The sequence below is a fragment of the Amblyomma mixtum genome, chromosome 10 (assembly GCF_055824585.1).
Source record: "Amblyomma mixtum isolate Tamu chromosome 10, ASM5582458v1, whole genome shotgun sequence".
Taxonomy (NCBI): Eukaryota; Metazoa; Arthropoda; class Arachnida; order Ixodida; family Ixodidae; genus Amblyomma; species Amblyomma mixtum.
The window spans coordinates 48,635,699-48,657,403 of NC_143021.1; the positions used below are offsets into that span (position 1 = coordinate 48,635,699).

The following is a 21,705-nucleotide window of genomic DNA, read 5'->3' on the forward strand; positions in this document are numbered from 1 at the left end:
TAGTCCCGCAGTGAATGACGAAGTGCGTGATGTTCTGTGGTGCAGCGGCTATCAGTTTCCTTATGTCATTGGTTTTGGCGCCGCTCTGAAACCTAATGTATGGTGCATGTTCTCCGGGAGGAAAGTGATTGTGGATGTGCTTGTATTGACTATCACCTATCAACGCTACATGTGCCAATGAAAGAAGGGGGAGAGGCTTACCTTGTTCCGTCATCTTCCGTTGACTGAAGTCCATGGTAGAGAGAGGGTGCGGTAGATGGTCCTTGGTGATCACAAAATGAACAAGGGAGGGGAAAACCTCAGTTTGCTAGAGCCAACGTTTCGACAAGGGGACTTGTCTTCGTCTGGGCAAAGCGTTCATCATCGGCAGGGATTATATAGGGCCTTCGCTCCGAGGAGGAAGGCCCCGGGGGTGGGGAAGGAAAGTGGTGTGGGAGGGGATGCGTGTCAGGAAGGGGAGGGAGGTGAATCATCATTCGCTAGGCTGCAATAGTGCAACAACCTATATCCGGGGGGTATGCAATGAACAAAAGGCTTTGAACGAGCTGCGACGGGGGGGGGGGGGGGGGAGGCGCTGGGTGAACCTGCAAAACTCAGATAAAAGGATTAGTCAGCGTGGTACAGGGAAATGATAACAAGGGGGAAAAAAAAAAAGGGGGGGGGGCTGGCACTGGAAGGAGAAAGGAAGGGGGGCATTTCCAAGGAAGGACTAGGCAGGGGGGGGGGGAAATGGCTCGTGTTCAGAGAAAGCCAAAAAGTGGGGGCAGAGGGGGTAACAGGAGTGTCATGGTTTCCGAGAACTGGTAGCAGGGGATTAGGAGAAAAAAAAAAAAGGGTGAACAAAGGAAGAGGGTGACAAGGCCGGAAATGGGGTGGAAGATATGACTTGGGAAGGGTGCAAGGAGCGACAATATACTTATGTGAGGTTCTAGGAAATAGTCTGACCACGTGCAAGACATCTGTTAATTTAAAATTATGCTGACCCTGGAATGTACCTGAGAGATTCCAGGTTTCCTCTGGACATGTTGATCCCTGTTGGTTGCAGTGTTTTAAATTTGTGGATTAGGAATGCTTCTCTGTATTTTCTGTCCCTAGTCGATTTGAAGCCTGACTGAAGAATGAACAATTTGAGTTCGTCGAATTTGTGATGGCGTTGATTAAAATGGGTCGACACTGCCTTCTGTTCATTCCGTGTTGTGTCAGCGCGGTGCCCGTTTAATCTGGCACTCATTGTTTGTCCGGTTTCTCCGATATATTGTTTCTGGCAGTAGGAGCACTGGAGCATGTAGATAATATTGGACGATGTGCAGTCAAAACTGGTCTTTATATCGAAACTGAAATCGCTTGCCGTACTTTTAACCGTAGTGTCCCTTTGTAAATGTTTGCATGTCTTGCATCTGGGTCGAGAGCATGAAGTTACTGTCGGTGGTGGTTTCTTACCGAGCCTAGCATGATAACCAGTTGATAACCTAGCATGATAACCTAGCATGATAACTAGGATAACCAGTTTTCTAAGTACACACAACATAATAACGAAGGAGCAGTATGGGTTCTGCAAAAATAGGTCGGTGGAAAAAGCCCTTCTTGGAATTAAAGAAGAAATTCTTAATAACATAGGAACGAAACTGTTCACACTAGGTCTTTTTAAACTTCCGAAAGGCGTTTGATTGCATACAGCATGAACTTCTTTTGCGTAAACTCCCCTATTACGGCACCCTAGGTGTATCATTTGCTCTAATAAAGAGCTATTTAACTTCCAGGTCACAATTCACGATAATAAATAAAGTCGAATGGGAGATGGAAACTGTATCATTGGACCTGTATTATTTCTACTATATACATTAATGGTATTGTTAATATTCAAGGGCACGAAAAATGGTTTTGTAGCAGATGATATAAACGTCTTTTTCTCAGGAAATAACATACATGAAATATGCGCGGAAGCTAATAGTTCGCTTAGAAATACACGGTTAAACTAAAATAGGATACAACTGAATACGACAAAAACAAAATATTTATTGTTCAGGTCGAAAGGACCAACAAATTTTCCACCCTTACCAATAGAACTTCAGGGAGTATCCATTCAGCGCACATCAACGATCCGATTCCTAGGAATCGTGTTCCATGAAAACCTGTCATGGTCACCTCATGTCGACGCCTTAAGAGCAGATATAGCTAGAGCAGTTGGCTTACTGAATAAAATAAGATCATTTCTCCCGACTGGGGTTAAACGTAAAATATACTATGCACTTGTCCACTCGCGTCTCCTTTATTGTTCTCTGGTGTGGTCAACGACAACCGAGACAAATATGAAATACCTATTATCATTACAAAAACGAGCTATGCGGGCCATTGGAAATGTGCCCTACACGGAAAGCACTGCCCCATATTTTACCAGATATAGCATTCTTCAGGTAAAACAACTGATTAAACAAAAACTATCTCTGGAAGCGCTACGCCAATACCGTGCAAATACACCGAAATTTCAAGAAAACTATCAAGCTAAACAGTCCCCGTATGAACTAAGACAGAGCGAAATAGTTAGGGCCAGATCACGTACAAACTATGGCTTGCAGAGGTTATCGTCGCAAATACCACAACTCTTCTACAAATACCCTGACATATTATACTTAATAAGTTCTGTTGTGTCTCCTGTTTAATTGAAAAAGCAATATTTTTATCTGAGCAGGAGGTGCATGGGTTAAACTCCTGAGCCAACTCTTGGTGCTATTAGTCTGTATTATGGTGTACTACCATATTCATATTCCATTACTTATGTACACTGTACTGCATTTCACATTATCAATTTTTGTTTGGTGGAACATTTTTCTTTACTGATAAACTTGATGCAGTACGTAAGAAATTTTTTTTGTATTATTACAGTTCAGATTATTAGCGACCGTTTCTTGGTAGTGCTGGCGTGCCCGCAGGTGTTTGATGTTGCTGTATTCCTGTGGAAACTCCTCCTGTTGTCAGGGGACGTAGAAACAAATCCTGGCCCTGAAATGGCAGAAATCGCTAAACAACTGAAGGATATTGCGGAAGATATTAAAGAAATAAAGGAAAAACGGCTGACGGACATGGAAAACAAGTTAGATGCCATAACACTTCTAGAAACTAAAGTGCAGTCTTGTCAAGCTGAGATTTCTCGCATGAATCACGTAATAGAACCCTGGAAAAAAAAATAGATGATCTTGAGAACAGAAGCAGGAGATCCAACTAAATTGTTTATGGACTACCAGAAGATGAAGAAGAATCAACCGAAACTCTGGAGCAGGCTGTCAACAAAAGTATCATTCAAGATACCCTAAAGCTCGATCCAGTTGCCTTTGAACGTATTCACCGGCTAGGCAGACCGCAGGCTAATAAGAATAGACCGGTAATTTTTAAACAACTGGATGCCCGTAACAAGTCGACAATACTGAAGCAAGGTTTTGAACTTAAAGACACGAAAGGTTTTAAACTTAATGACATGCCATTGGGGAAGATTTCTCTCCGAGAATTCGAGAAATCAGAAAAAAACTGTGGAACAGTGCAAAAGAAAATCGACAAAAAAGGGACAAAGTCTCCCTTGCCTTCGACAAATTATTTATAAACAGCTGTGCCTTTGTTTGGGATGACGAAACGAACGACAAAGTTCCGTTGAAAAAAAACGAAGTGCAGGAGGAGACAGTCGAAAAAAGGAGCCCACCAACGACACGGGGAAGAGCGCGATTAAAGAGGTGACCATCATAAATGTAAACGCAAGGAGCATAGTAAACAAAGTAGAATCTTTAGAAAACCTATTAATTGATCGGGAACCTGATATTGCCGCCGTCACGGAGACTTGGCTTTCACCAGAAATTTCGAGTCATGAAATCGCACCACCCAACTACTCAGTCATTCGGAAAGACCGAGACTCCCGTGGCGGTGGTGTGGCTCTCTTTCAATTTCAATTTCAATTTCAATTTATTTCCCATGAACACATGGTGAGGGCCGAGGGAAAAAAGCCAGAAATTTTGGCTTGACGTGCCCCTCGGCCCCTACATTGCAAAAGGAAACCCTGCCGTCTGTTACGCTCCCAGATGTTTCAGGCTCTGAAAGCGTATTCTGCAGACTTCTCTGCGACAATACTACTGTCTTTGTAGGCTGTCTGTATAGGAGCCCCTCTTCAGGAGATGAGTGCATTTCTGTCATTCATGACTTCCTTCAACAATATGCTTGCAGCACTAGAATCATTCTCATGGGTGACTTTCACCTTCCGGACGTGGACTGGATAACTATGCAACACACATCATCATCTTCAGAAGCTCTTTTTGACTTAATGCTCTCCTTTAATCTCCACCAAATTATCCTAGAACCAACGCGCAAGCAAGGATCAGCAAACAATATCCTCGAGCTTATACTAATCAGTGATCGCTTTCCAGTACACCAAGCGCAGACAGAAATCATCGAAGGCATCTCTGATCACAACATACCATTATTTTTGTTACCTCTAGACTGCTCAATAAAAAAACGATCTGATGTAAATACAACACTGAACATCGATAAGGCTGATGATGCCAGCATATTAACCTACCTCGCACATGAATTTGAAGCATTCAGTGAAATGGTCTCCGACCCCTCAATCAATATTAACAGGGTTTGGCTTAATTTTAAGACTATGGTTTCACACTGCATAACTAATCATGTTCCACTAAAAAATAAGCGTCCACAAAGAAACAGTTCATGGGTAACAAGGGATGTCATCCACGCTAAACGTCATGTGAAAAGGTTGCGTATTTCTATAAAAAATCATGGTTCATGTCCTTCTAAAACTACAAAACTAGCGTGCGCAATCGCGATGTTCAGAGAGATAGGCAAACAGGCGCAGAAGCACTATTTTGATGTAACGCTGCCTAACTTCCTGACAAACAACCCGCATAGATTTTGGAACGATTTCAGCTCAACTAAAAACCCGTTATCCGACTTGTCTCCTGAGGATAGAGCTAACAATGCTAATGCGTAAAACACGTTTTTTCACTCAAGTTTCACAAAAGATGACGGTAATCTCCCGGACTTTTACGGCATTCAAACAACACGCATTGACCCTTCAATCATATCAGATGCAAGCATTCTTAATCTATTACTCACGCTTGACCCTAAAAAATCACCCCGGCCAGACAATACCCCCAACCATTTCTTGAAACGATACGCAGAATGGTGCAGCAGATACTTGGGTCTGATATTTCGTAAATCTCTCTCGTCATCAACTTTACCCGACGACTGGAAGAAGTCAAAGATTATACCAATACACAAAACAGGAGACACCACATTACCATCGAATTATAGACCAATATCTCTCACCAGCACGGCTTGCAAGATGCTCGAGCATATCATCCTTAAACACCTAACAAACATTCCTGATACTCACAATCTGTTATCATCTAACCAACATGGATTCCGTCATGGGCTATCAACCGCCACACAGCTTAAAGTGGTTGTGCATGACCTTGCATTCGCCATCAATAACTGTAGCCAGACTGACATATTATTGGACTTTTCTAAAGCATTCGATCGCGTCTTCCACAACAAATTAATAGCAAAGTTACGGGGTGCCATCGGGGATGGGGAAATTTTTTATTGTATTTCAGATTACTTATCAAACCGGACGCAATTCGTACTGTTTCAGAACATGGAATCTGCGACAGTACCCGTCATATCAGGTGTACCTCAAGGATCCATGTTTAGGCCACTGTTATTTTTAATTTTCATCAACGACATAACCAACAATATCGATTTTAACATCAAACTCTTCGCCGATGACTGCATTATCTGTAAAACAATCAACAGCTACGAAGACCACATTTCACTCAGCGATTCATTTAACAAAATAACCGAATGATTCAAAATATGGCAAATGACGATAAACACGACTAAATCTGTTTGCATGACGCTAACAAGAAAAAGGCAACGTTATGATTTTCCGTACTTTGTTAATGGCAGAATACTGACGAAAGTTCGCCAGCATTAGTACTTAGGCATGACACTAACTTCTGACCTCAGATGGGACGCGCACATTGCTAGCATAACCTCGAAAGCATTACGAAAAAGTTTTTCTTCGAAGATGTCTGCGCCTTGCACCCACATCGACAAAGCTTCTCGCATATACTACTTTCGTTCGGCCAGTTTTAGAATACGCTAACACAGTTTGGTTCCCCAATTCAGTGACTAATGTAACAAAACTAGAAAAAGTACAGCGTAAAGCATTGCGGTTTATACACAACAAATATAAACGCACAGATTCACCAACTAACCTCGCAGCTATTTCGGGTTTAGCGACGTTATCATCAAGAGCGCAACAAGCACGACTAAAATTTTTATTTCACCTGATGCACGACTACTACAAGATAGACGTATCAAAATACATATCTTTCTCACAAATAAACACGCACGCGCGATAACAGAATACTCATGCCATAACGAGACATTCATGTATTCGTACTTTACCCTCGTGATCAGAGAATGGAATCGCCTTGATCCCTTAATCAGAACTGCAACCACAATATCTCAGTTCACGTCACGGATAGAATCCTTATCAATTAATTAATAATGCAGTTTCCCTGACATACTCAACCGCCTCTCATCACTTCATTAGATTGTTAATTAAGTGTAAAGAAAGTCTCTCTTATTTTTTCCGCTGCTGTGTTCCCATGTGCTCTAATTGAATTCCTTATGGCAATGCTCCACCCGACTCTTAGACATGTATTTTTCTTTTTCCTTGCAAATGTTTACTTTTTCTTTTATTTTGCTTGTTGCTTTCTGTTCACCTGTGTTTGATTTGTATTCCCTTTTTTTTTAATTGCGGAGTGCACTGCGGAAATTTAGTATCGTCTTTGTCATTTTTGTTTGCCCACCTGCCATGGTCCCTGATGGAGAAGGGTTGAAATGTGGGCCAGTTGGTACATTGTAAGCGGAAAAAAAACCAGTCACACAAGACGACGGACAAGAAGAGTGTAGACACCACAACGACTGGACTAACAACTGAAGTTTATTGGAAAATACATGGTCCGAGCAAGGCCAGCAGAGCATGCGCAACAGCATCATCACTAATCACTGAGCATAAGAGACAAAGACAAGAAATCTCATCTATCGTGGACGCCCTAAAAAAGCAAATTCTATTTCAAGTAAGCGCACCGAAGTTCTGCTTATACAATCAGAGCCTAACAAACCGATATGATATGCTTCCAAGATTTCCCGCTCCTGTTTCCCCTTGCCTCTACCAAGAATGGTGACATTGCTGAACAAAGGATAACAGCCACATTCATTGCAATGGCGAGGCAAGTTTGCGCCGCCATCGGACCCCAGGGAGGAGTGATGCTCACGAAGCCGGTCATTAATACACCGGCCAGTTCGGCCGATGTAAACTCTCTCGCATGTGAGGGGGAACTTGTACACCACCTGTGCGGCACATGTCGTGAACCGATTCTCATGCTGCGTTGTGCAAACGTGGTTCCTTTCCCTGCCTCGAAAAATGCGCGAACACAGTCCCGACAGCTTGCAAGGAGCAGGGAACACCATACTCACTCCCTGCTTGGCCGCCACTTTTTTCATGTTGTGGCTCACTTTATGCACGTACGGCATGACCTCGAACTTCTTTCGTTCAGTTGGCCCAACGTCAGTCCTCTTCGTGCGTCCTTTCTTGAGGTTCTGAAGCAGCGATTCAGCCACTGCCTTCAAAAGGGGTTTAGGGAACCCCGTGGCTTCCAAACCTTCGCACTGATTGTCAAGGCTGGTTTTGATGGCGTGGTGACAGCTTTTCCCAGTGCATTGCGGAAACAGTTCATCGCAATCCCTCTCTTTACAATCTTAGAGTGCGCAGAACCGAAAGGTAACAAAGCTTTCTTGCTTCTAGGCGAAAACATCCAGCATAAATGGCCATCGTCAAGGAATGTTAGTTGCAGTTCTAGGAACCTGATAGAATGATTGCTAGGGAGTTCATGAGTAAAATTAAGAGTGCGTGAAGAAGCTTTAAAAGCAATGAAAACATCGTCTACTGCTGCGGGCAGAGTGTTATTAGGTGAAAGCTCTAAAAATACTGAAAAATCGTCCACGTACCTAAAAACTTTGCACACACGCTTGTCATGAAGTAAGTTTTGAAGTGTTCTGTCAAATTGTGCTAAAAATATCTGGGAAAGCACTGGGGCAACGATAACAACAACAAAAAAGATAACAACTCCAAAAAAGAATCAACCTGCATGCCACATGCGTTCTGAAAGTTCACAGGACTGCAATAATCAATAAGATCACGCACGGCTGCAAAGAGTTCATCGTGGGGAATGCTCTAAAAGAGGTCCTCAATGTCAACCGAAAAAGCCGTGGTGGCGCCGGGGATGCCGAGATTAAGTGCGTCAACAACCGCAGCCGAGCTGGCCACGCTAAAAGGGTCCTGTACAGGAAGGGCCGTCAACTGCTGCTGAAGAAATTGGCTCACTACCTTCTGCCATGAACCAGTCTCCGTAACGATGGCTCTCAGAGGGCAACCCACCTTATGTGTTTTAGCTGAAAAGAACACTTGCAGGCGGTCTCTCTTGCTTTTCATGACACCATTCGAAAGTTTCTCCAAGTTGTTTTCTTTCAGGAGCTTCATGGCGGCGGTCTTTATCCTTGAGGGCTTCCGAATAGTAGGCATAAAGTTCTTCGACACAGCAGCCAATGCCTTCTCTCCAAAAGACTTCGTCGGGAGGACCACGAAGCCACCGTCCTTGCCCGCTTGGAGGAGGGTCAGGTCATTTTCGATGAAGTGGTCGACAACTCGGTTTAGCGCTCGTTTGCTCTGCACCTACTGCTTGCCTCTGGAATCAGCTGAGGGTGCATCTGCCAAAAAAAGAACGGGCAAAGGAAAACAGAGTCTCAGTTGTATACTTGGAAGGTGCGACAGTGCCCAAGGGTGTTGATGACCTGCTGAAAAATGGCCCTAAGTACAGCCTCGCACCAAGCTTAAGGAGCCATGAGCTGCTAGCCACCGTATATCGGCTGGCTGATAAAGCACACAAGGATGAGAAACAGCGCTGTTTGTCTGAAAGGGTGAACGTTCTTTTGAAGGTTGATGGCAAGCAGTTGGTGCAGAGCAAACGAGCGCTAAACCGAGTTGTCGACCACTTCATCGAAAATGACCTGACCCTCCTCCAAGCGGACAAGGAAGGTGGCTTCGTGGTCCTCCCGACGAAGTCTTTTGGAGAGAAGGCATTGGCTGCTGTGTCGAAGACCTTCGTGCCTACTATTCGGAAGCCCTCAAGGATAAAGACCGCCGCCATGAAGCTCCTGAAAGAAAACAACTTGGAGAAACTTTCGAATGGTGTCATGAAAAGCAAGAGACCGCCTGCAAGTGTTCTTTTCAGCTAAAACACATAAGGTGGGTTGCCCTCTGAGAGCCATCGTTACGGAGACTGGTTCATGGCAGAAGGTAGTGAGCCAGTTTCTTCAGCAGCATTTGACGGCCCTTCCTGTACAGGACCCTTATAGCGTGGCCAGCTCGGCTGCGGTTGTTGACGCACTTAATCTCGGCATCCCCGGTGCCACCACGGCTTTTTCGGTTGCCATTGAGGACCTCTTCTACGGCATTCCCCACGATGAACTCTTTGCAGCCGTGCGTGATCTCATTGATTATTGCAGTCCTGCGAACTTTCAGAACGCATGTGGCATGCCGGTTGATTCTTTTTTGGAGTTATCTTTTTACCTGTCATCTACTGTTGTTGAATTCAAAGGTTCCTTGTTCCTTCAGAAAAATGGAATAAGTATTGGTTCTAGCGTTGCCCCAGTGCTTTCCCAGCTATATTTATCAAAATTTGACACAACACTTCAAAACCTACTTCATGAGAAGCGTGTGTGCAAAGTTTTTAGGTACGTGGACGATTTTTTAGTATTTTTAGAGCTTTCACCTAATGAGGCTCTGCCCGCAGCAGTAGACGATGTTTTGACTGCTTTTAAAGCTTCTTCACGCACTCTTAATTTTACTCATGAACTCCCTAGCAATCATTCTATCAGGTTCCTAGAACTGCAACTAATATTCCTTGACGATGGCCATTTATGCTGGATGTTTTCGCCTAGAAGCAAGAAAGCTTTGTTACCTTTCGGTTCTGCGCACTCTAAGATTGTAAAGAGAGGGATTTCGATGAACTGTTTCCGCAATGCACTGGGAAAAAGCTGTCACCACGCCATCAAAACCAGCCTTGACAATCAGTGCAAAGGTTTGGAAGCCGCGGGGTTCCCTAAACCCCTTTTGAAGGCAGTGGCTGAATCGCTGCTTCAGAACCTCAAGAAAGGACGCACGAAGAGGACTGACGTTGGGCCAACTGAACGAAAGAAGTTCGAGGTCATGCAGCACGTGCATAAAGTGAGCCACAACATGAAAAAAGTGGCGGCCAAGCAGGGAGTGAGTATGGTGTTCTCTGCTCCTTGCAAGCAGTCGGGACTGTGTTCGCGCATTTCTCAAGGCAGGGAAAGGAACCACGTTTGCACAACGCAGCATGAGAATCGGTTCACGACATGTGTCGCACAGGTGGTGTACAAGTTCCCCCTCACATGCGAGAGAGTTTACATCGGCCAAACTGGCCGGTGTATTAATGACCGGCTTCGTGAGCATAACTCCTCCCTGGGGTCCGATGGCGGTGCAAACTTGCCTCGCCATTGCAATGAATGTGTGCAATGAATGAATCCTTTGTTCAGCAATGTCACCATTCTTGGTAGAGGCAAGGGGAAACAGGAGCGGGAAATCTTGGAAGCATATCATATCGGTTTGTTAGGCTCTGATTGTATAAGCAGAACTTCGGTGCGCTTACTTGAAATAGAATTTGCTTTTTTAGGGCGTCCACGATAGATGAGATCTCTTGTCTTTGTCTCTTATGCTCAGTGATTAGTGATGATGCTGTTGCGCATGCTCCGCTGGCCTTGCTCGGACCATGTATTTTCCAATAAACTTCAGTTGTTAGTCCAGTCGTTGTGGTGTGTACACTCTTCTTGTCCGTCGTCTTCTGTGACTGGTTTTTTTTCGTTTTCTCTGATGGAACTGGCACTGTTGTAAATAAATAAATAGGTTATTCTCCTTTTCTTTCTACGGAGAGATTAGAGTGTAACGTAAGATGGTGTGTATCTTTCTGTATTCTGTATTGATGTATTATAGTTCGGTCTGCTTATGATATAAAATCATATGTGCTGCCTGTGCTGTCAGGGGGGCATAGCCTAGTCAGGCCCCATCCGGGCCTTTTGCTATTGCGTCCTGAGCCAATTTCTAGCAAATTGTCTCTTCACTTCACTTCACTTCACTTTATTCACCTTAAAGACCCCCTTCAGGGGGTATTACATAAGGGGTGGGTTAGTATATTCAACAATACTAAATACATGTCATTGCAGTATGACACAGGCGGTTACAGCAGATAAAATTGAAGATGGGCACGTGATGGCAGCAACATCGGCGGTGAGGGCATTCCAGTCAACAATGGTGCGGGAAAAAAAGGAACCTGAAAACATTGCAGTGCGCGATAGAGGCCGGCCGATCTGAAACGGGTGTGCAGTGCGGTGAGATATGCGGGTCGGATGAGAAATGTAAGGTGTTTGATTCAGAGTGCTATGGAAAACTTTGTGTACCAAACACATCCAGGCGACGTGACGGCGAGTTTCAAGGCTTTCGAGACCGGAATTGCTCTTTAGAGATGAAACTCTGATCGTATATGAATATGCAGAATGAACGAAGCGAATTGCGCGGTTTTGAACTGATTCGAGTGCATTTGTTAGGTATATTTGGTGTGCATTCCAGATGGGACTGGCGTACTCGAGTTTAGGTCTGATAAGGGTTTTGTAAGCTAGAAGTTTCACGTGTTGCGGTGCATGACGAAGATGACGTTCTACGAATCCTAGAGATCTGTTAGCAGATGATATTGTCACGTTGTAGTGACGGCAGTCCAGCGGTCAGGAATACAGCAACAAGGCTTGCAAACAAAGCTCTTTATTTGGGCTGACTTGCGCCCGCAAAGGCACTGAATCACTCGGCGGCGGCGTAAGCAACAAACGTGCTCGTCAGTCGTCGAACTACGAATGTCCGCCGCTCGCGGCATCGCTCAATTTAAAGCCGGCAAGGAAACTTCCAGATAACAGGTCAAGATCATCTACGGTAATCTCGAAAAACCTAGATGCAGCCTTTCATGGCTGTGAACAATCTAGATTAGTCTGGTCGCTTCTCGCGCCACGAACAAAAGTGATAACGACCCTTTCCTGCTGCCTAGAGCGTGAACGAACACACACTGCAATGATACGTGGCATTACCCCCCTTCCAAAGAAGCATCGTCTCGATGCTTTAAATTGAGAATAAACACGGACAATGAAAACTTCCAGTCCTTTAGCGTTCATAATATGGCTTCAGGCGTACGACATGTACGACTTCCGGGCGTGTGCGGCGTCGCTGTGATGCTGTCGTGCCGTCGGGGATGACTTCGTAGTCGAGGTCACCGATGCGACGGAGAACCTTGTACGGGCCAAAGTAGCGTCGCAGCAACTTTTCACTCAATCCACGGCGGCGAACTGGCGTCCATATCCAAACACGATCACCTGGCTTGTAATGCGTGTCTCGTCGGCGCAGATTGTAGCGTCGGGCGTCGGTGTGCTGCTGGTCTTGAATGCGAAGCCGCGCAAGTCTTCGGGCTTCCTCGGCGCGATGAAGGTAGGCGGCGACGTCGAGGTTGTCTTCGTCAGAAACGTGCGGGAGCATTGCGTCGAGTGTTGTCGTGGGCTTCCTGCCGTATACCCGCTGGAATGGGGTAAACCTGGTTGTCTCCTGGACGGCAGTATTGTACGCGAAGATCACGTAGGGCAGAATGGAGTCCCACGTCTTGTGTTCGGCGTCGATGTACATGGAGAGCATGTCTGCGATGATCTTGTTCAGACGCTCTGTGAGTCCGTTGGTTTGTGGATGATAGGCAGTTGTCCTCCGATGGCTTGTCTGGCTGTAGTTTAAAATGGCTTGCGTCAGCTCCGCTGTAAATGCCGTCCCTCTGTCTGTGATGAGCACTTCGGGGGCGCCGTGTCGCAGGAGAATTTGCTCGACAAAAAATTTTGCGACTTCTGTTGCGGTACCATTAGGCAACGCTTTTGCTTCGGCGTATCGGGTCATGTAGTCGGTGGCCACGATGATCCACTTGTTACCTGATGATGAAGTCGGAAAGGGGCCGAGGAGGTCCATTCCTATTTGCTGAAAGGGCTTAGTTGCAGGTAGTATGAGGTTGAGGAGTCCGGCTGGTCTAGTCGGAGGCGTTTTGCTTCGCTGATACTCACGGCACGTTTTCACGTAATGGGAAACGTCGGTAGCTAGCCGCGGCCAATAGTACTTCTCCTGGATGCGGTGCAACGTGCGAGCAATCCCGAGATGCCCTGCAGTCGGCTCATCATGACATGCCTGCATAATTTCTTGCCTAAGATTCTTGGGCACGACAAGAAGATGTACTGTCCTGTTGGGCGCGAAGTTCTTCTTCAGGAGGACATTATTGTGAAGGACGAAGGACGACAGTTGGCGCTTGAACTCCCGGGGAGGCGATGCGGTCTTGCCTTTCAAATAATCAACTAGGCTTTGCAACTCAGGATCCGAGCGCTGCTGCTGCGCGAAATGGCTGGCGCTTACCGGTCCTAGGAAAGCATCGTCGTCTTCTTCTTCCGGTGCTGCGTCTACGGGGGCTCGCGATAGGCAGTCTGCATCGGAATGTTCGCGGCCAGATTTGTAGACTACAGTTATGTCGGATTCTTGAAGACGCAGGCTCCATCGAGCAAGGCGGCCGGAGGGATCTTTCAAATTGGCTAGCCAGCAGAGAGCATGGTGATCGCTCACAACCTTGAATTGTCGTCCGTATAGGTAGGGGCGAAATTTCGACGTGGCCCAAATAATGGCGAGACATTCTTTCTCTGTCGTCGAATAGTTGGCTTCGGCTCTCGACAGTGAACGGCTAACGTACGCGATAACTTTCTCCTCTCTGCCATTTTTCTGAACGAGGACCGCTCCTAAGCCCACACTGCTTGCATCGGTATGAACTTCGGTTTCGGCGTTTTCATCCAAGTGCCCGAGCACAGGAGGGGACTGTAAGCGGCGCTTCAGCTCGTTGAAAGCTTCCTCTTGCGGCATTTCCCATTTAAAAGGCACGTCAGCCTTGGTAAGTTGGGTTAAAGGTTCAGCGATGCTCGAAAAGTTCTTGACGAATCGCCGGTAATAAGCGCACAATCCAAGGAATCTGCGTATAGCTTTCTTGTCATTAGGCTGTGGAAACTCTGCGATCGCAGCCGTCTTCTGGGGGTCTGGGCGAACTCCATCCTTGCTTACGACGTGACCAAGGAACAGCAGCTCCTCGTAGGCGAAGAGGCACTTCTCTGGTTTCAGTGTCAGGCCTGAAGACTTGATTGTTTCCAGCACTATCCGAAGCCTTCTGAGGTGGTCTTCAAAGTTTGAGGAGAACACAACAACGTCATCTAAGTAGACGAGGCAAATCTGCCACTTCAAGCCTGCGAGCACCGTATCCATTACTCGCTGGAACGTCGCTGGTGCAGAGCAGAAGCCGAATGGCATCACCTTGAACTCGAAGAGTCCGTCTGGCGTGATGAACGCAGTCTTCTCGCGATCTCTTTCGTCGACTTCAATTTGCCAGTAGCCGCTCTTCAGGTCCATCGACGAGAAGTACTTAGCGTTGCATAGCCGATCCAGTGTGTCGTCGATGCGGGGGAGGGGGTAGACATCCTTCTTCGTAATGCTGTTCAGGCGGCGGTAATCGATGCAGAAGCGAAGGGTGCCGTCTTTCTTTTTCACTAGGACAACTGGTGCTGCCCAGGGGCTCCTTGATGGCTGGATGACGTCGTCACGTAGCATTTCCTCAACTTGCTTGCGAATAGCTTGGCGTTCTAGCGGCGATACGCGGTAGGGGCTCTGACGCAGTGGTCGGGCGTGTTCGTCTGTGACAATGCGGTGCTTGGCAAGCTGGGTTCGTCGCACATTCGATGCTGATGAGAAGCAATCGCTGTACTTTTGAAGAAGACTGCGTATTCCTTCTTGTCTGCTCCGTGGTAATGCCGGGTTGATATCAAACGTTGGTTGATGGCATTGGTTAGATGGTTCTAGGGGTTGGTCGGGTAGGGCACATATGTCTCTGATGTCTGCCAGCTCGTCGAGGAAACCGATCGTCGTACCTTTGTTTAGATGCCGGTATTCTTCGGTGAAGTTGGTTAGCAGCACCTGGGCTTGGCCATTTCGGATTTCGGCGACTCCCCTTGCGACGCCCAGTCCTCGATCAAGGAGTAACTCGGTGTTCCCCTCGACGACGCCTTCGGCAGTTTCGACGTCTCCAGTACATATGCAGGCGAAGACACTTGATCGGGGCGGCACGCTCAGTACTTCGTCAAGGACGTTTAAGGCAACGCGATGAGTCGCTGTCGTCGCTGCAGATATGGCTTTGTCCGTGGAAAGCTTGATCGACTTGGATCGAAGGTCGATGATCGCCCGATGTTCATTCAGGAAGTCCATTCCTAAAATCACGTCTCGCGAGCATTGCTGTAGGATCAGGAAGGTTGTCGCGTAGGTTCTTCCATTTACAGTAACTCTCGCGGTGCAGCGTCCTGACGGCGTAATCAGGTTACCACCTGCGGTGCGGATCAGCGGGCCATCCCAAGTTGTTGTTACCTTCCTGAGTCGGACAGCGAGTGGCCCACTCATGACGGAGTAGTCAGCTCCGGTGTCCACCAAGGCAGTAACCGCGTGATCGTCGATCATAACTTCAAGGTCACTTGTTCGCGTTTTCGCATTGCACGTTGTCTTCGGTGTACGATCTCGGCTTCGTCGAGTAGTGAGGCTGCGGTGGGCGTACTGCGACGTTACATCACTGGGCAACGGTAAAAGCTTCAAGTCTGGCCGCGTCGTCGTCGTCGGTGTCGTCGTCGTCGGAGCTGTCGTCGTCGGAGCTGTCGTCGTCGGTGTTGTCGTCGTCGGTGTTGTCGTCGTCGGTGTCGTCATCGGTGTTGTCGTCGTAGTTGAGGCATGGTCTTGAGTACTCGTCGATGGAGGATCTTTATCATTGCGCTTAGAAGCAACCTCACCTCCAGAGGCTGCTTTATTTAGGCTGCCAGAACGAGGCTTTCGTTAAGCAAGTGAGCCCACAAGGGAAGGGAAAAGAGAGGCTCGTTATGACATACTTGAAAGAAGCCAACAGTTACCGAAAACGAGGGGACATAGAGGACCTCTCATTTTTTTATTCTATGGTGTTTACGAAAGTAAAATTAATAGTGCAGTTATTTTATCCCCAAAAGATACTTGTCTGAAATGCAGAAGACAAAAACGACATGCTACCGGTGGGGTGGGAAGCCATGACCTTCGGTTTTTCTCTTATTACGAAAGCGATAATACTTGCACTTTCACGCCTTTGCCGTGCCGCGGCGGTGACCACCATTGACCTTCATTTGACCTTGATTGCATTAGATTATATTAGATTAGATTGGATTGGACTGGATTGGACTGAGACTGGACTCATCGGGGGATGGGGGAGCGTCCACGCATGGCGTAACCTCGGCTAGGAGATACAAAGCGCGGGGACGATGGCGACGGGGAACGTGATAGGCGGCTCGGCGATTAGTATTCTTCCCGACGCAAAAACTCCTCGATTTCGGCTGGTCGCTGGCCGGGTCGGGGTCGTGGAGCCTCGTAAGAGAACCCTCGGATGCCCAGTCTTCTGTATGGGCAGTGCCGGAGGACGTGACCGGCTTCGCCACAGTGGAAGCATAGTGGACGGCGCTGGTCGGGAGTTCTCCACTCGTCGCATTTCCTCGGCTGCGCGCGTCGCTAGTAGGACGGGCGGGTTGGGGCGGGTGGGCGGCGCTCCAACGCAGCTGGCTGAGGGCGATAGGGGCTTGGGTCCCGTCGTCGAGGGGCAGGACGGCGCACAGCTGCGGCGTAAGTCATGGCTGGGGGCTGCAGAGGCTGCGTGGGTGTCGGCGTCACACCCAAGGCCTGTTGAACCTCGTCCCGGATGACGTCAGTGAGCGATGAAAGTTACGGCTGCGTTCCCGTCGGCAGCAATCGTCGGAGCTCCTCTCGCACAACTTCACGTATAACCTCCCGCAGGTTATCGTTGTTAGCGGTGTCCATGCAACTTGCTGACAAAAAGCGCTGCTGGCGGTCATACTGGCGGGCTCGGGCGTCAAGAGTTTTCTCCATTGTGGATGCCTCTTCTACAAATTCCGCGACGGTTTTCGGTGGGTTGCGAACGAGGCCGGCAAATACTTGCTCTTTAACTCCTCGCATAAGCAACTTCACCTTCTCTTCTTCCTTCATGCTCGCGTCGGCACGCCGGAAGAGACGCTTCATTTCCTCAGTGTACACAGCAACGGTCTCGTTTGGGTGTTATATGCGAGACTGTAGCAGCTGCTGGGCTCTCTCCTTTCGCACGACGTTCGTGAAGGTCTTTAGAAGCTGCTCCTTGAAGGTTTCCCAGTTCGTGAGGTTAGCTTCCTCATTCCCAAACCAGACTTTTGCTCGTCCTTCCAAGGCGAAGAAGACGTACATAAGTTTCGTGGCATCGTCCCAGTTGTTGAAGCTAGCCAGACGGTCGAACTGCTCCAGCCATTCTTCGGGGTTTGCGCCAGGCGAAGCGTCGAAGGTTGGTGGCACCCGGGGCTGCTGAAGAATGATTGGAGTCATTGTCTGGGGCAAGCTCATGGTAGACGTCGCTGCTGGCTTCCGCTTCCGGGTAGGGTCCGGCAGAATCCCGAACTCTGGTTCGTCCCCTTGCAGGCGTCGGCTTGCGCGGTGGACTGGACTCAGGTCCTGCGGTAGATGACTGAGAGGGCTGGCGTCACGACAGGTAGGGGGTGTCCGGTACATGGAAGGCTACCCAGCACCTCCACCAGATGTCACGTTGTAGTGACGGCAGTCCAGCGGTCAGGAATACAGCAACAAGGCTTGCAAACAAAGCTCTTTATTTGGGCTGACTTGCGCCCGCAAAGGCACTGAATCACTCGGCGGCGGCGTAGAAAGAGAAGTTTATTTTATCTGTCATAGCATAGAAAATACAACAAAACAGATGAACTTAATTCTCTGATCATTCAAGCACATGCGCAGTGACGCAGCACTGAGCATGTCAGTAATGCAGTAAAAATGCCGATACTCGACCGCCGCGCAGGACGATAAAGTATGTCGACCATTTGCGCAAGAACTCAGCCTCGCTCATTGACAGAGCGTCCATGCATGCTTGTTCAAAGAGGCGCGTGCGCAGGCGCTGCAACATTGGGAACATTGTTCTTTGCGGACGCCCATTTAAGGATGCCACTCCACGCTGCCGCCACAAAACGAACATGCCGACACACAAGAGCATATTTTGAAACACTTCGGGAGAACTAGTGCGCGCTTCCAGGCGGGTTAAAAACATGCGTGACACTAATGTCCAAAAAGTGCGCGCAACTACACACTCAAACATTGCGTGCTGCAAAGTTTCAAGCAGACCGCACTGCGGGCATCGGGCGGAGGGCGCCACGCCCCACGCAACAAAGCCGGTCTCTTGTGGGCAGGACCCGCCAGCCTCGCAGCCAGCCGAAGTCCCTGACATCTGCAGGAAGCGTAGCTGAGGTCAGTTGGCGCCAGCGTGCCCGTCTCGTTTTCTGGAGTTGTTCGCGGGTCAGCGCAGCGACCGTTAGTGCTTCACACATTCTGGAGGGTGGGGTTTCATCAACATCCAGATCGGGCACGCTGGCAGTCAACGACGTCAGTGTGCGACGCACATTAACGAAAAATGCCGGCGGCTGCTCGGCTGTAGGGCCAACCACGTGTTGTGAAAAAAACACGTTACGCGCTGTACCCAGAAAATATGTGAGGAGTGTTCTCCCGGGATAGTCTGGGTTGCGTACAAGATCTCGTACTCCTCGCAAGGCGAGCACATTGCACATGGTGCGGACACAAGGTATACCAAACCCACCCATGTACGATGGAAGGCGCATGAACATTCGTGACACAAGTTCGGTTTTGCCCGCCCAAACGAAAGAGCCACAGGCCGAGGTTAGCCTGCGCGCAAACGTGCGCGGTGGGTTTGCGACGCGGGCGACAAAAAAACATGCGGCTAGGATTGTGGACTATATAGCAGCGCTCTGCCATTGAAAGGCGGAAAGTTGACGCCACCGAGAGGCGTTTCTCAGCGTTCGTGCGGAGGTTAGTCCAGGTTTCGCGGGCTACTTCTCCGCTGGCGAGGAATACTACTCCCAGGACTTTCACTCCCTGCACCCACTCCACCTCGCCCGCAAGGTTCGGTGTGAAGGTGCCAAACCTTAGTGCCTTGCTTTTTCCCCTGTTCAATAGGGCCCCAGATATCTCGCTGTACTCGAGAAACAGCCGCGAAAAAGCGGCGTAGCTATCCTCGTCCTTGAGGAAAAGCGACACGTCATCGGCGTAGGCCGATACCTTGATTTGGCCCTGGCCAGGCAGAGGGAAGCCGCGTATGGATGGGCTGTCGTTAATGCGCCGGATGAGTGGATCCAGGCACAACACGAAGAATGTTGGGGAGAGAGGGCATCCATGCCTTATGCCCCTGGTGACTGAGAAGGGAGCGCTCTGGTGGCCGTTTACGGAGAGACGAGCATTCAGGTCTGCGTAAAGTAAGCGCAGCCTGCTGACAATTTGCGGAGGGAATCCGAAGGCTTCAAGGACTCCGAACAGATACGAGTGTTCCACCCGATCGAATGCTTTCGCCTGGTCTAGTGAAACAAAGCACCCGCTGAAGCCCGTCCTGCTGGCAAATGTGAACAGGTCTCTAGTGAGTGCCAATGCATCAAACACAGAGCGGTCAGGCACGCTGCTGGTTTGAGCCCGGTGGATTAGGTGAGGTAGGATCGTCCGCATTCTTGTGTTCAGTAAAGATGTGACTATTTTGTAATCTGCGTTTAACAGGCTTATGGGCCGCCATGCTTGCGGGTCGGAGGGGTCACCGCCCGCTTTCGGAATGAGTATGATGCGACATTCGCGGAAAGAGTTTGGACGTAACCCATCCGCGAGGAAGCCGTTGACCATCTTCAGGAGCGCTCCTTGGATCTCGTAAAAAAAGTTTGAATAAAAACTTGTTGGAATGCCGTCTGGACCGGGGGCAGAGGTTGCATTCATACTCTGCAGGATGGCGTGCAGCTCTTGGCTTGTGGCTGGTGCGCAAAGGTTTTCATGCAACTCTTCAGCTACTCGTGGCAAGTTTCCAAAAAAACTTTGTAGAAGCCCGTCATAACCATCTTGAAGATGTAGCCAACTGTCCGTAGAGAACAGGTTCGAAAAGTGGCTTGCGAAGATCGTGCAGATATCGGCCGTGGTTTTGCTTTGGGTGCCGTCTGGGAGTGTCACGAAAGGCACAGTAGCGGGAGCGAATTCCTCTGCCGTGCCTGCGCGTACGTGTCGTAGCACAGCCGGGTCTGATATCGGCCGCCCGAGCTGGTGTGCACGACTAGCTGCCCGTGATGACTGGCAGAGCAACACGTGGTAACGTGCTTTAAGTAGACTCAGGTAATCGCTCATGGCAAAGGTTAAGGGTGCTCCCCTTTGCACTATAAGGATGCGCTTGAGGGTGTCATTCAGTGCATGAGTTACCCGGCGTCTGCGGTCTTGACCGGCCGCCACCAGGGTTGCTTGCCAACGAGCCTTGAGTGTGTCCCATGAATCAGTCGCAACGAAGCTCCTGCACGATGCTGCCAACGCCGTACGCAGCGACGCCACGCTTTCCGGGTCCGCCAGTAGGCTCGTGTCCATGCGCCACGTAACAGTACGTGGGGTGTCCTCACCAAAGTCGAGCCTGACTGACAAGGGGTGGTGATCGGAAATCACCGGCGCGCCTGCAGGGAACGCGAGAACTTCGCAGCTAACGACAAAAGAAGCGAGCTCTGGTGGAAAATAGAATTTGTCTATCCGACTCGCTGACTGTGCTCTCTCAAACGTCGCTCCAAAGGCACCCCCGTGAAGCTGCACCCACGCATCAGACAAGCGGAACTGAGTCACGAGATCGCGGAGCGCGGGGGCACCGCAATAACGGCGACCGTGACCCTGTCCGCGGACGTCACGGTCGATGTTAAGTACACAATTGAAGTCACCGACGATGAAAGTGGGGTAGGGATCAAGGAGGAATGAGTCGAGGCGCTCAAAAAAATCAGAACTATTAGTCCGCCGTGCTGGCGCATATACAACCAACGCACGTACCCGCCGCTGGTTTAGTGTGAAGTCGACCGCAAGAGTGCGGCCGTCCAGCCCGAAAGTGCAATGAGCACCCGCGCGCAGGCAGGGGTTTACAAAAACGACACCAACACCGCACATGTGAAAATCAGTCAACGAAAAATAAGCAAAAACAGAAAACCGGGTGGTGAAATTCAGCACATCAAGTGAAGTACGGAAGTTGCATTCCTGTAAAAACAGGATGTCGACGCCCCTAGCCCTGGCAAAGTGCATCACCTCTCTCTGTCTGTCTACGGATTGAAATCCCCGAACATTCAGGGAGAGGAGATGCACAACCGCCATGACTGCCAAGAGCACCGACGGCATAGCATACAACCTAAAGAGCGCTGCCATGGGCGGCGCTTGGCGCGCGCGGCACTTTTTTGCTAGAACGTTCGTTAACAGTCCCTTCGGATTCCGATGATTGGGGGTGGGCACGTTTGAAGTCCGGTCGGGAAAAGTCCGTGTTTTCGGGCCCGTCGGCGCTTCTGGCCTCGCTC

The 21,705-nt window shown here is 48.9% G+C and overlaps 1 pseudogene; it reads left to right on the top strand.

The window, feature by feature from the left end:
* Window positions 1-3,726, top strand: part of LOC149325727 (uncharacterized) — a 47,058-nt pseudogene extending 43,332 nt beyond the window's left edge.
* Window positions 3,727-21,705: the final 17,979 nt, after the last annotated feature.